Source organism: Panthera uncia, chromosome F2, assembly GCF_023721935.1.
Source record: "Panthera uncia isolate 11264 chromosome F2, Puncia_PCG_1.0, whole genome shotgun sequence".
Classification (NCBI taxonomy): domain Eukaryota; kingdom Metazoa; phylum Chordata; class Mammalia; order Carnivora; family Felidae; genus Panthera; species Panthera uncia.
This window is the reverse complement of record NC_064812.1, coordinates 31,022,365-31,034,566: the sequence shown is the minus strand read 5'-3', so window position 1 is coordinate 31,034,566 and position 12,202 is coordinate 31,022,365. Positions and strand designations below refer to the sequence as shown.

General features: G+C 37.0%; 2 long non-coding RNA genes across 2 annotated transcripts in view; one reads left to right on the top strand and one right to left on the bottom strand.

Annotated features, from left to right (window-relative positions):
- LOC125924768 (uncharacterized) overlaps positions 1-12,202 on the top strand; it is a 110,553-nt gene that overhangs the window by 61,061 nt on the left and 37,290 nt on the right. The window lies entirely within an intron of this gene.
- LOC125924769 (uncharacterized) overlaps positions 1-12,202 on the bottom strand; it is a 46,027-nt gene that overhangs the window by 1,005 nt on the left and 32,820 nt on the right. Inside the window, exon 3 of the long non-coding RNA XR_007458557.1 lies at positions 1,846-1,917. This is a non-coding gene — a long non-coding RNA (uncharacterized LOC125924769). The remainder of the gene's footprint in view (positions 1-1,845; positions 1,918-12,202) is intronic.

The following is a 12,202-nucleotide window of genomic DNA, read 5'->3' as shown; positions in this document are numbered from 1 at the left end:
CTATTACTATTATTATTATTATTATTTTAAGTTTATTTATTTATTTTGAGAGAGAAAGAGCACACACATGTGTGGGTGGGGAGGGGCAGAGAGATAGGGGGAGAGAGAATCCCAAGTAGGATCTACACTGTCAAGGCAGAGCCTGATGTAGGGCTTGAGTCCATGAACCCCAAGATCTTGACCCAAGCCAAAATCAAGAGTTGGTGCTTAACCGACTGAGTCATCCAGGCAGGTGCACACATTAGCTTTTAAATAAAGCCCCTCCCTTTTTTTTTCTAAAATCAGCCAGAGTCAGTGTCTATTGCTTGCATCTAAGAATCTAAGTAATGTATTACTAATCTTATTTCACTGAGAAGGGGGAAAAGAAAAATTTAATAAGATCTGTTTGTCTGCAAAGCCCACGCTCTTTTTAACACATCATGCTGTAGAGACGGCTTCTCTTGCCAGCAAAGCTGCGTCTGGGTTCGGTTTTACAACCTGCTGGAAAATCACTCTTGGTTGATTATAGTCTGTATGCTCTTCTGCAGTGACACTCCTAAGAGGGGCAGGAATAGGCTTTATCATCTTAACTTAGGTTAGGTCTCTGATGCTGACACAGTCTTTCATTCGTTCATTGTAGTGAGAAGAACTATACAAAAAAAAATGGCTGTACAAATAAAGCTCAGAATTGGGAAGGGGCTGGCTGACTTGTGTATTTTCATTCTCAGGTCATTGTTTGGTCATCAAGTATAAAATAACAGTTCTACAGTAAAACCTGGTCACCTTCTATTAGGGAGGGCAAGGCTATTTGAAATGTTGCAGAGCTGGCAAGGAGGTTGTGGAAACATGACTCATTCCACACACTCCTGCTGTTACGTAGACAATGCTCTTAAGATTTATGTTTGTTTTGAAATTAATTAGCCCAATGTAAATGTTATGTGCTTTTGATTAATTGGTTTCACACAGGCAGACTCTGATATGCATGCATGATCTAATGCTGACCCAGAAATGAGACAATGGGCTTGTTCGAGGGGGTGGGCTGCTGGGTTGCAGGAGGCAGTGGGTAGAAGGTCTTTCATAAGAAGGCACGCCACCCTGTGTCTTCTCAGTTGTATCTGACAAAAACCTGAGTACGTTTTACAGTCTTAGAAGAGCAGTGAGTGTTTTACAACCCACACGGTAATTTCATGATCTATCATATTTCATGTTCGAATGCAATTGTGACTGTTTAAAATTTGTGTTGTTTTTTTCTTAACCTTCTCAAGGTGCATTTTGTGAAGTTCTGACGGCTGTTTATAAGGTTCTTTTTTTGTGTACCAGAGCCCTTCTTGAATAAATGCTTAGTTTTTCAGATTTCCTCCTTAGCTCTTTTCCCTCCCTAATAGACTTCTTGGCCTTTGGGGCAATGCAAGGTGTGTTTGTGGTGATGGGAGGTAGTAGAGGAGGTTTCATATTTGCATGAAAGTCCCAGAGTTGTTTTCTGGGTTCTTGTTGGGTTCTGCTTCTCCTTCTTGCCCTCTTAATCCTGCTTCCCAGAAGGAACCAGTCAAGGCCTGTCCTCCCTCCAGAGGACTGGTAAAAACCTTTGGGTGCCTTCTGTATCATATGATATAAGGGCAGCTGGCAGAAGTTCTGGAAAGATAAACTCAGGCCCTGCTTCTCCTCCATTGTACTGTTTAATTATTTACTATGTGGTGGTCATATCCATGTGATTCTCTCCCACAGGACAAAATGGGAAACCAGACAAAAACCCTCTCACTTTTAGTTCTCCCCACATTCAGACAAATATGCCTCCCGCCCCAATCTGAGATTTTGGCTGAAAGTGGGGTGGAGGTCTTGACTCGTCCTCACCACTAAATATCTTACCGTGTCTGCAGTCTTCCAGAGTTAGAAGTCTTATTTCTCCTTCCCAAGATGACATTTGTCTTGTCACCTTCTCTGGACCATAAGAGTTCGTCAAATTGCAACAAAAGAAAGCAATTTATTTTAAGAGAAGTTCCACAAATCTTATGCTGTGTGTTTGCATGCATTTAGTTCTACTGAAATTGAGTCGGCACATAATATTTTTCTGTACCTCAAATTGGAATGTCATAACATATCTTGCACATTGTTCTCTTGGGGATGTATGTATACCTAAACACTTTAAAGAATTAAAGAAAAAGGAGACAGGAGTCCATAAGTTAAGCCATGGTTCCATGTGTTACTCTTTTCTACCCTACCTCATGTTCCTCAGAGGGGACCACTTTTTATCCTTTTACACAATTTCTGTTTATGCCATTTGGACAATTATACCACTAGATTACACAGTGTCATTGTGACGAGAGAAGATGTCCCCCTGCAGGGAACTTGTCTACTTCACCTGGAGGGGAACTTTGAGCAGAGTCCAGGGGTTACAGTCATTCTTCAGTTGCATCTGCTACACGCTGTCTGTATGCAGACTTATAACCATTTAATTCTTATGGAGAGCTCATTATATACTAAATGTATGGGTATGATGAAATTTACTATAGCACTTAAATTAAGCATGCCCAATCATTTGCAGATGTCTTAAAACGTGAAAACCACAACATTTGTAATGAAGATTACATATATAGAGTAGGTATGTGTAACTGATAAATTGAACACATGATTCATGAGATGCGATCAAAGTTTTGTCTCCCAATGCCCCTTTTGACTTTATTCAGAGGGGAAGACTTTCCTCAGCTGCTCAGTGGAGTTATTAAAGTAACAAACTGTACCGGAGTCAATTGATGTCACCAAATAAGCCACAATTCAAAAATTAAAAGCATCAGGGTCAAGCTCTTAATTAACGCTTCAGTTTTTTTTTTTATCAGATACGTGTCTGTCACCTTCTCACAAGTTTCTTTCTTACACTACTCTTCCGATGGATGTTCTCTGCCCCACCAGTGATAAGGCATGGGGAGAGAAGAGAGGTAATGGAATATAAATATTGACTGGTGGTTTTGTGCCCTCTGGGCTTGGCATGGTTAAAGCCCACTCCTGTGGTTGGTTCCCCTGGCTCTTGTGAGAATGCTAAATGGGGGACCTCTTACTTACTGTGTCCTTGATTCAGAAGATTGTCTAGTCTGACTAGTGACTCGAACCTCCTCCTACAGTCTCCAGGGACTGCTTCCATCTCTAGCTTCTTGCTTCAGGATCTCTGCTCTTCTACAAGAGGACTCAAGGTGACCCTCACTTACAGCACATATGAAACACTCATGCATTCCTTACTCCAACAAACTCTGGGGATGCAGCCAACCTCAGTGATGAGGCAACTATCCTTGCTCTGCCACTAAAGTACTAAGTCAGCTGGTCTTCCATATTGTAGTTTTCTCTCCACATAGAACCTTCCAGCCCATTGCCAAATATTCCTCCATCTGTTTTCTCCACAGGCACCCTAGTTCACTATGCCTCCAATATCACAGGTCACAGAATAATCTCTCTTCAAAGTCCAGCTGAAATCTTCCCCACCAGAATTTGAAGAGAGGGGCTAGGTTCCAGTCTCCCTCCACCTTAAGGAATTGGCCTTCCAACATTATGTGGCACTCTTCAAAATTCCTCTTCACAAAACGATCTCTCCCACATCATATCTCTCCTCTCCACTCTGGTCCCATTTTATGTTCTTCATCTGGCCATGGTGTCCAAAGAATCATGAACTAGGTTTGGCTGCTATCTGCTATTTTATAAATTTCATCTGGTGTTTTACCTTTGTAAATTTATTTTTTATCTTTTTAAATTTTTAAAATAAATTACGTATAACACCTTGTCACATATTCTTTCATCAATCCTTTCTTTCTACAATGAATTGATGATAATTCACTAGCCTGCAGTTTTTAGATACAAGCCTTGATTCATCTCTTGTCTTATTTTCCTTTGTCTGCATTATTTAGGACTCTTTGCATTGTAACTAAAAGAAACCACATGAAAGTTGGCTTGTGCAACTGTTAATGATGATAATTCTTTCATGGAAGTGACAGGCAAGAATGCAGCTTTGCCTTAGAATGGATTTGAGCCAGGCACTAGAAGGTAATAGGGAGCCTAGGGAATATTCTCACTCTCTCTATGTATATGATCACACATATTCTGAAATTCTTCTCATACTCTAAAAGTATAAAAATCACTGATTTTAGCTGTAATTTGAATTAGGCTGAATTCTCTATGATTGTTTCTGTTGAATTTCCATAAGGAATAAAATGATAGGCAATGAATTGATTAAGTATTGGGATAGAATGAACACGTGAAGCTAAGCCTTACTGTATATACTTTAAAAGGGATATAAGATAGTCATTTATAAAACACAGTAAAGCAGTGATTTTAGTTCTAAGTTGTCACGGTGAAAACCAACAATTCTTGTAATAATGTCTTTTGATTTTTTCTTCTATAGAACAGTAACTAAGGTCATGTGAGAAATGCCCATTTCCCAGACATAGGCATTTCTTCATCTACTTGAGTTCTGCTCAACTACCCTCTTACCAGTGAAGCCTTCTCTGACCACCCTATTTAAAATGACACTATTTACCCCTTGGCAGTCTATTTTTCCCTTCTCTGCTTTATTTTTCTTCACAACACTTACCACCTTTTAAAATACCATGTTTTAAAAATATTTGACATCAAAATATTTGCCCTACTTCTGTCTTAACTGGAGTATAATTTTTATGAGGGCTGAAGTTCAGCTCATTCCTAGTACCTAGAACAGTGCCTCAGGATATTTTGAATGGATAGTTGTTGAAGAACCAATATATATGTTGAATACATCCAGAATGTGTGCCTTGACTGATACTGACTGAAGTATAATTGATCTACAATATTAATTTTAGGTGTACAATATAGTGATTTGACAATTCTATATATATGTAATTCTCATCATGAAAAGTGTAGTTACCACCTGTCTCCATACAAAATTATTACAATCTTAATAACACTCCTGTTCCTTCCATCCCCGTGACTTATTTCTTTTGTGACTGGAAGTTTGTACTTCCTAATTCCCTTCACATATTTTCCCCATCCTCCCACCCACCTCCCCTCTGTCAACTTTCAGTTTGTTCTCTGTATTTATAAGTCTATTTCTGTTTATTTTGCTTATTCCTTTGTTTTGCTTTTTTTTTTTTTTAAATTTTTTTTTCAACGTTTTTATTTATTTTTGGGACAGAGAGAGACAGAGCATGAACGGGGGAGGGGCAGAGAGAGAGGGAGACACAGAATCGGAAACAGGCTCCAGGCTCCGAGCCATCAGCCCAGAGCCTGACGCGGGGCTCGAACTCACGGACCGCGAGATCGTGACCTGGCTGAAGTCGGACGCTTAACCGACTGCGCCACCCAGGCGCCCCTGTTTTGCTTTTTAGATTCTACATGTGAGTAAAACCATATGATATTTGTCTTTCTCTGACTTACTACATTTAGCATAATACGCTCTAGGTACATCCACATGGTTACAAATAGCAAGATCTCACTCTTTTTATAGCTGAGTAATATTCCATTCTCTCTCTATACCACATCTTTATCAATCAGTGAACACTTAGGTTGCTTCCATAATTTGGCCATTGTAAATAATACTGCAGTAAACATAGAGGTACACATATCTTTTCAAATTAATATTTTCATTTTCTTTGGGTGTAAATACCCAGCAGTGGAATTATTGGATCAGCAGTATTTCTCTCTTTAAGTTTTTGAGGGACAGAATTCCATACTGTTTTCTGTAGTGCCTGCACCATTTACATTCACACCAACAGTGCATGAGGGTTCCCTTTCCTTCATATCCTAACACCTGCTATTTCTGGTCTTTTTGATAATAATCATTCTGACAGTGTGAAATGGTATCTCATTGTGGTTTTGATTTGCATTTCCCTGATGATTAGTGATACTTAGAATATTTTCATGTGTCTGTTGGGCATTTGAGTATCTTTGGAAAAATGTTCAGGTCTTCTGCCTGTTTTTAATAGGGTTATTTGGGGATTTTTGGTTTTGAGTTGTATGAGTTCTTTATGTATTTTGGCTACTAACCTCTTATTGGATAAATGACCTCCAAATATCTTCTTCCGTTTAGTAGGTTGCCTGTCTTTTCTTTCTTTCTTTCTTTAAAAAATTTTTTTAATGTTTATTTTTTTCAGAGAGACAGAGAGACAGAGACAGACAGACAGTATGAGCGAGGGAGGGGCAGTGAGAGAGACACAGAATCCAAAGCAGTCTCCAGGCTCTGAGCTGTCAACAGACAGCCCGACATGGGGCTCAAACTCAAGAACCATGAGATCATGACCTGAGCCAAAGTCAGATGCTGAACTGACTGAGACACCTAGGCAATGCCCCCCCACCCCTGCTTTTTTATTCTGTGCAAAGGTTTTTAGTTTGATGCAGTCCCAATCACTTATTTTTGCTTTGTTTTTCTTTCCTGAGGAGACATATCCAGAAAAATTTGGTAGGGCTGATGTCCAAGAGATTACTGCCTATGTTTTCTTGTAGGACTTTTATGGCTTCAAGTCTCACATTTAAGTCTTTAATCCATTTTGAGTTTATTTTTGTGTATGGTGTAGGAAAGTGGTCCACTTTCATTCTTTTGCTTGTAGTTGTCTGCTTTTCTCAGCACCCTTTATCAATGAGAGTCTTTACCCCATTATATATTCTTGCCATGTGTGCCTCCATTTTAACCAATAATCTAAACAAATTTAAAGTAGATTTCTCTAAAATTTTAGAGTTATAAATTATTTGAAAACAAATTAAATCAGTAATTTGCTTAGTTATTATTATTATTTTATTTGAGAGAAAGAGTGTGTGAACGCAGGAGAGGGACAGAGGGAGAAGAAGAGAGACTCTTAAGCAGGCTCCACGCTCAGTGCGGAGATCAAAGTGGAGCTCAGTCTCATGACTGTGAGATGATGCCCTGAGCTGAAATCAAGACTTGGACACTTAACCCACTGAGCCATCCAGGCACCCCTTCTTAGTTATTTTTTTACCCCAGTACTTTACATTGTTTAAGATGAAATGGAGGTTATATCAAGGGGAATTATAAATATTACTTTTCTTGTTATATATATTTTTTAATGTAGAATTTTTCCAGAAGAGCTTGAATCTTCATTTTCTGACCATGAAATAAAAGACATAAATATGTATTTTAGTGATTATTTTTAATGTTTGTAACAAATGGGCTATCTATTGTTACTAATTCAGTCATCTGGAATTTTAATTATATCTCATTAAGTTAATGTTTCTTTGCTATGTATTTACAGGGACAGAGAGTAAAATGGCTAAATTCAGAAAGCATCTGCACCCTAGGAGAATTCTGTACATATCCTAAAATATTATTGTAAGCAAAAGTAAGCTAGTTGGAATGAAAAAGAAAGGGTACATTTAAACTTTTATCCGTTTTTACTTAATTCAGAACTTTTGTTGGTTTCATATCTAAATTGATTTTTTGGCATGATTTATTTTGTTTTATCTGTGTTTAGTATTACTGAGAACACTTCTTAAGTTTTGCTCTTATTTTTATGATTTTCTTTTACTAAATTTTACTAAAGCAAGAGAATGTTTAAGATAACATAATAATTAATATGAAGCCCCTTTAGAAGGGATACTGAGGGAATTTATAAAAATCGCTTTAACAGTTTAATAGGATAGACATTGAAAAAATAGTTGATTTGTTCTAGTTGATACATTAAAGCTGAACTTATCTCTGTTTACTATATAGTGTGTTTTAGCTCTTTCATACATATTTTCTATGATCCACATCCCACTGAAATAGCTGGAGGAATTTGTAGAATGTGGTATTTTAGCCATAGAATCTTCACAAATAGATGGCAGGAAGCAGAAAAGAAAAGAGCTTGGATATCTAAGTTAGATGAATGTGTTTAGGTCTGGATGCAGTAGCAAAAGTTAAGGAAGATTCTCTTGTGTTTATGGCTTTTGTATTATAGACCTAGAACAATAAAGAATTCATCCTAAAGTCCTAAAGCCATAAAAGCTTGTATTATACTAGTCAATCACAATTTCATATTATTATTATTATTGTGGGCTTAATTTTCCCAAACCTCAGTTTCCTCATCTGTAGAATGGGTGCTATTTCACACACACACACACACACACACACACACGTATATATATGTCAGTACATTGGGGTAGAAGTTATATATTCTTCCCAAACCATGTGAATTAGACACTAATTCTGACTTGGTGGTATTGATTAGAGAGGTTTAGTGACCTAAGACCTCAACAGTAGTAAGTGATAAAGTCTGGTTAAGCCTGACACAGCTTCTAGTACTACAGCCTTCACATTATGCTCCACTGAAATCAGCACCTGGCATTCAGTAGATAGAGAAATAAAGAGCTGGAAATCATGAAAGACCAAGAGACAATGACAGTAAGGAGAGCAAATGAGAGAGAAGTTAAAGGTCAAGGTCTAAACATAAATACTTGTATAAATTTTTTCATTGAGTTATAATTGACATATAACATATTAAATTTAGGTGTACCACATAATGATTCAATATTTGTATATTGTGAAATGATCATCACAATGAATTGAGTTAACATCCATCACCACACACAGTTAAAATTTTTTTTCTTGGGATGAGAACTTTTAAGATCTACTCTCTTAGCAACTTTCAAATATACAACACAGTATTATCAACTGTAGTCACCATGCTATTATTACATGGAAGTTTGTACCTTTGACCCATTTCACTTGTTTTGCTTACCTCCCCCTCCCCCGATCTTTGGCAACCAATAATCTGCTCTCTATATCTTTGAGGTCTGTGTTGTTGTTTTTATTTGTTTTAGATTCCACATGTAAGTTTAGATTCATATGCTCTTTGTCTGTCTTGTTTCACTCAGCATAATGCCCTCAAGGTCATCTATGTTGTTGTAAGTGGCAGGATTTCCTTCTTTTTTATGGCTGAATAATATTCCTGTGTGTGTGTGTGTGTGTGTGTGTGTGTGTGTGTGTACTGTAGCTTCTTTATTCATTCATGGATGGACACTTAGGTTGCTTCCATGTCTTGGCTACTGTAAATAATGCTGCAGTGAACATAGGGGTGCAGATATCTTTGAGATCATGTTTTTGTTTCCTTTGGATATATATACCCAGAAATGGAATTGCTAGATCACATGGTTGTTCAATTTTTAATTTTTTGCGAAATTTCCATACTCTTTTCCACAGTGGCTGCACCAATTTTCATTCCTACCAATAGTACACAAGAGTTCTTTTTTTTCTCTAAATCTTTGCCAACAGTTGTTATTTCTTGTCTTTTTGATACTGGCCATTCTGACTGGTGTGAGATAATATCTCATTGTGGTTTTGTTTGCATTTTCCTGATGATTAGTGATGTTGAAGACCTGATCATGTACCTGTTAGCCATCTGTATGTCTTGAGAAAACTGTCTATTCAGATTCTTTGTTCATTTTTCAAATTGGGTTGTTTTACTTCTATTGAATTGTAGGACTTATTTATATATTTTGGTTATTAACCCCTTATCCAATATGTGATTTGCAAATATTTTCTCCCATCAGTATACTATCTTTTTATTTTACTGGTTTCTTTTTACCGTGCAGAAACTTTTTGGTTTAATGCAGTTCCATTTGTTTATTTTTGCTTTTGTTGCCTTTGCTTTTGATGTCTAAAAATATTTTATTGATTTGAGTAAAAGTGGAGTGAATCCTAATCATGAAAGTGGAACTGTCATATATGCATTTCATTTATCCAAATTTGACTACTTGTGTTCCATATACATATGTCATTTATCTATTACAGTATGGACTTTATATATTAACTAAGTCCTTTATTTGGTGCATACTAGAACAAAACAAAACAATTCAAATCCATGTTGGAAAAAGAGAGTGCACAAAATCACATAGTGTAGTATATGGTGATTTAATGGGTTATTGGGGGTAATTTTGACAACGTGGAGTTTTCTCCTTACGTACTTATTTTAAAGCATAAGCCATGTTAGAGGTGATTTTATTGTAGTGTTAATATAAGCGGTTTCTATGAGTTAGATTAAATTTTGCAGAATTCATAGATTTGTGCCAACATGCTACATTCTGCAAAAAGCTTTAACTAGTACAGAACTGGATGTTTTTTATGGTGATAGGCTTATAGGTCTATATTTCCTAGTTTATTCCTATTTATGTGGCTTGCAACTTATTCATGTATTACATTCACATGCATATAGAGGCATGGTTAAAAATTGTGGTTACTGCTCCACCCCAACCCCAGAAACTGCAATATACCTGAAATAGTTATACATTTATAATGAAAATAACACAATACCAGCTTGAAAGTGAATTGCCCTGGATGATTCATAAAGAAGATAAATCTACCCATAATAAGGCTTTGAAAGCCTTGAAAGAAATGTGCCATCAAAATGTTAATATGTTTTCACTTAAAAAGAAAAAAAAAATCTCTCTGGAAACTGGTTTACATAGGATTTGGAGTTAACATTCCAGTTTTTCAACTGATTGAAACCATTGGCTATTTTATTTACCAATGTTCTTTGGACTTATTACCATCTGCTGTTTATTGTTAGGGCATGCAAAATTCCTGGGATTGTATATCCTCCAGCAGATTTCTTTGTTATGGTCCATTTTTGTAGGCTGTTAGTTCAATTTTTCTTGGTAGCTCCAGTATTCCTTTTACTAAAATCTGTGCTTTGGTGTAGTTCTTCCATGACCTGAACAGCAAGTTTTTCTTTCCAAAAGAAATAACAAAGCATATGTAAATTGCAATACTTAACTTATTCTGACCCTGTTAACCACATTTAACTGTTTTTGCTTTCAATAACTAGATATGTTTTCCTTCTTCTTATTTTCATTTTTCCCTGAACTAAAACCATTGAACTTATTTTGTTACCTAAGGTATTGTTAAACAGTATTTGATTCCACCAGCCCATTAAATAAAGCTCTCTCTGATCTGTTGCTTTCTGTAATGGGTTGTGTACCCACCTCCCTGCCGCCCACCCCCCCAATCCCAATTCCCCCACAAGAAAAAAAAACATGCATTGGAGTCTGAACTCTCAGTATTTCAGAATGTTACCTTATTTAGAGCAAGGGTCTTTTTAGAGGTAATCAAGTTAAAATGAGGTCATTTGAATGGGTGCTAATCCGATATGACTAGTGTACTTATAAAGGGGGGATATTGGGAAACAGACAGAAACACAGGAGAATACCACGTGAAGATTAGAGTTCTGTTGACATTAGCCAAGATATTGCCAGAAACTAAAAGAAAAGCCTGCCACAGATTTTTCCTTAGCACCCCCAGAGGGAGCTTGACTCTGCTGATACCTTGGTCTCAGATTTCCAGCCTCCAGAACAGTGAAACAATAAATTTCCATGAAGTCACTCAGCATGTGGCCATTTGCTATAGCAGCCCTAGCAAATGCATACACTTAACTCACTAATTTTGTTGATCATTCTATTTCTTCATGTTACCTTCTGTGTTTCCAAAGTTTCCCGATTCTTTGCCTTTTTTCATTGCTATTCCTTTATGTTGGGCTGCCCTTCTCTCACACTCATATATTCAAAATTTACCTTTCATTGAAGGTCTCATTGCTCAGATGCCAAGTTGTTTGTGAAAATTACACTAACGATAAACTTCTTTTAAAACTAAGGGTATCCCCCCCCCCATCCCATTTTGAGATCATTAGTTACATTCCAAAGGGCTAGCAGGTGATGGTCTTTCTTTTACCATAGTAGCTGTCTAGGGCTGTGTATTCTGGGAAGGTTTGTTAGACGAGTTATTGGAAGGAATCATGAGATATCCACATGTAAACTGATAGACACAGGTGCAGTGCTCTGGGGCAGGTGGTGAGAAGTCCACATTTATGGGAAAGATGAGTGGTACATGGGAAAATTCTCCCCGTTTAACCCAAGCTCAGTTAGTTTCTGGGCATTTCTCCAATGGCCCTAGGAAAACTTTTTCTTGATTCCACTTAGCCTGGCTCTGCCCAGGCAGCAAAACCGCTGCAAAAATGTTCTCCTGTATTTCATGCCGGTTCATTTTCTTTTAATACTTAGACTTTAATATGAAATTTATTTGGAGTGCAGTGTGACCTAATTTTTTCTATAAGTCAATTCTTTCTTTTACCACATATTTAAATCCTATATTAGCCAGAAGCATTATCGTCTATTGATTGACTTTGGGGCTAATTTCATTTTAACTCATAATAAATTTGAATATCGTGCAAATATTTGATTGCCTTTTTGTTTGTAAAACACGTTAACAAGACGTTTACTGTTCCAC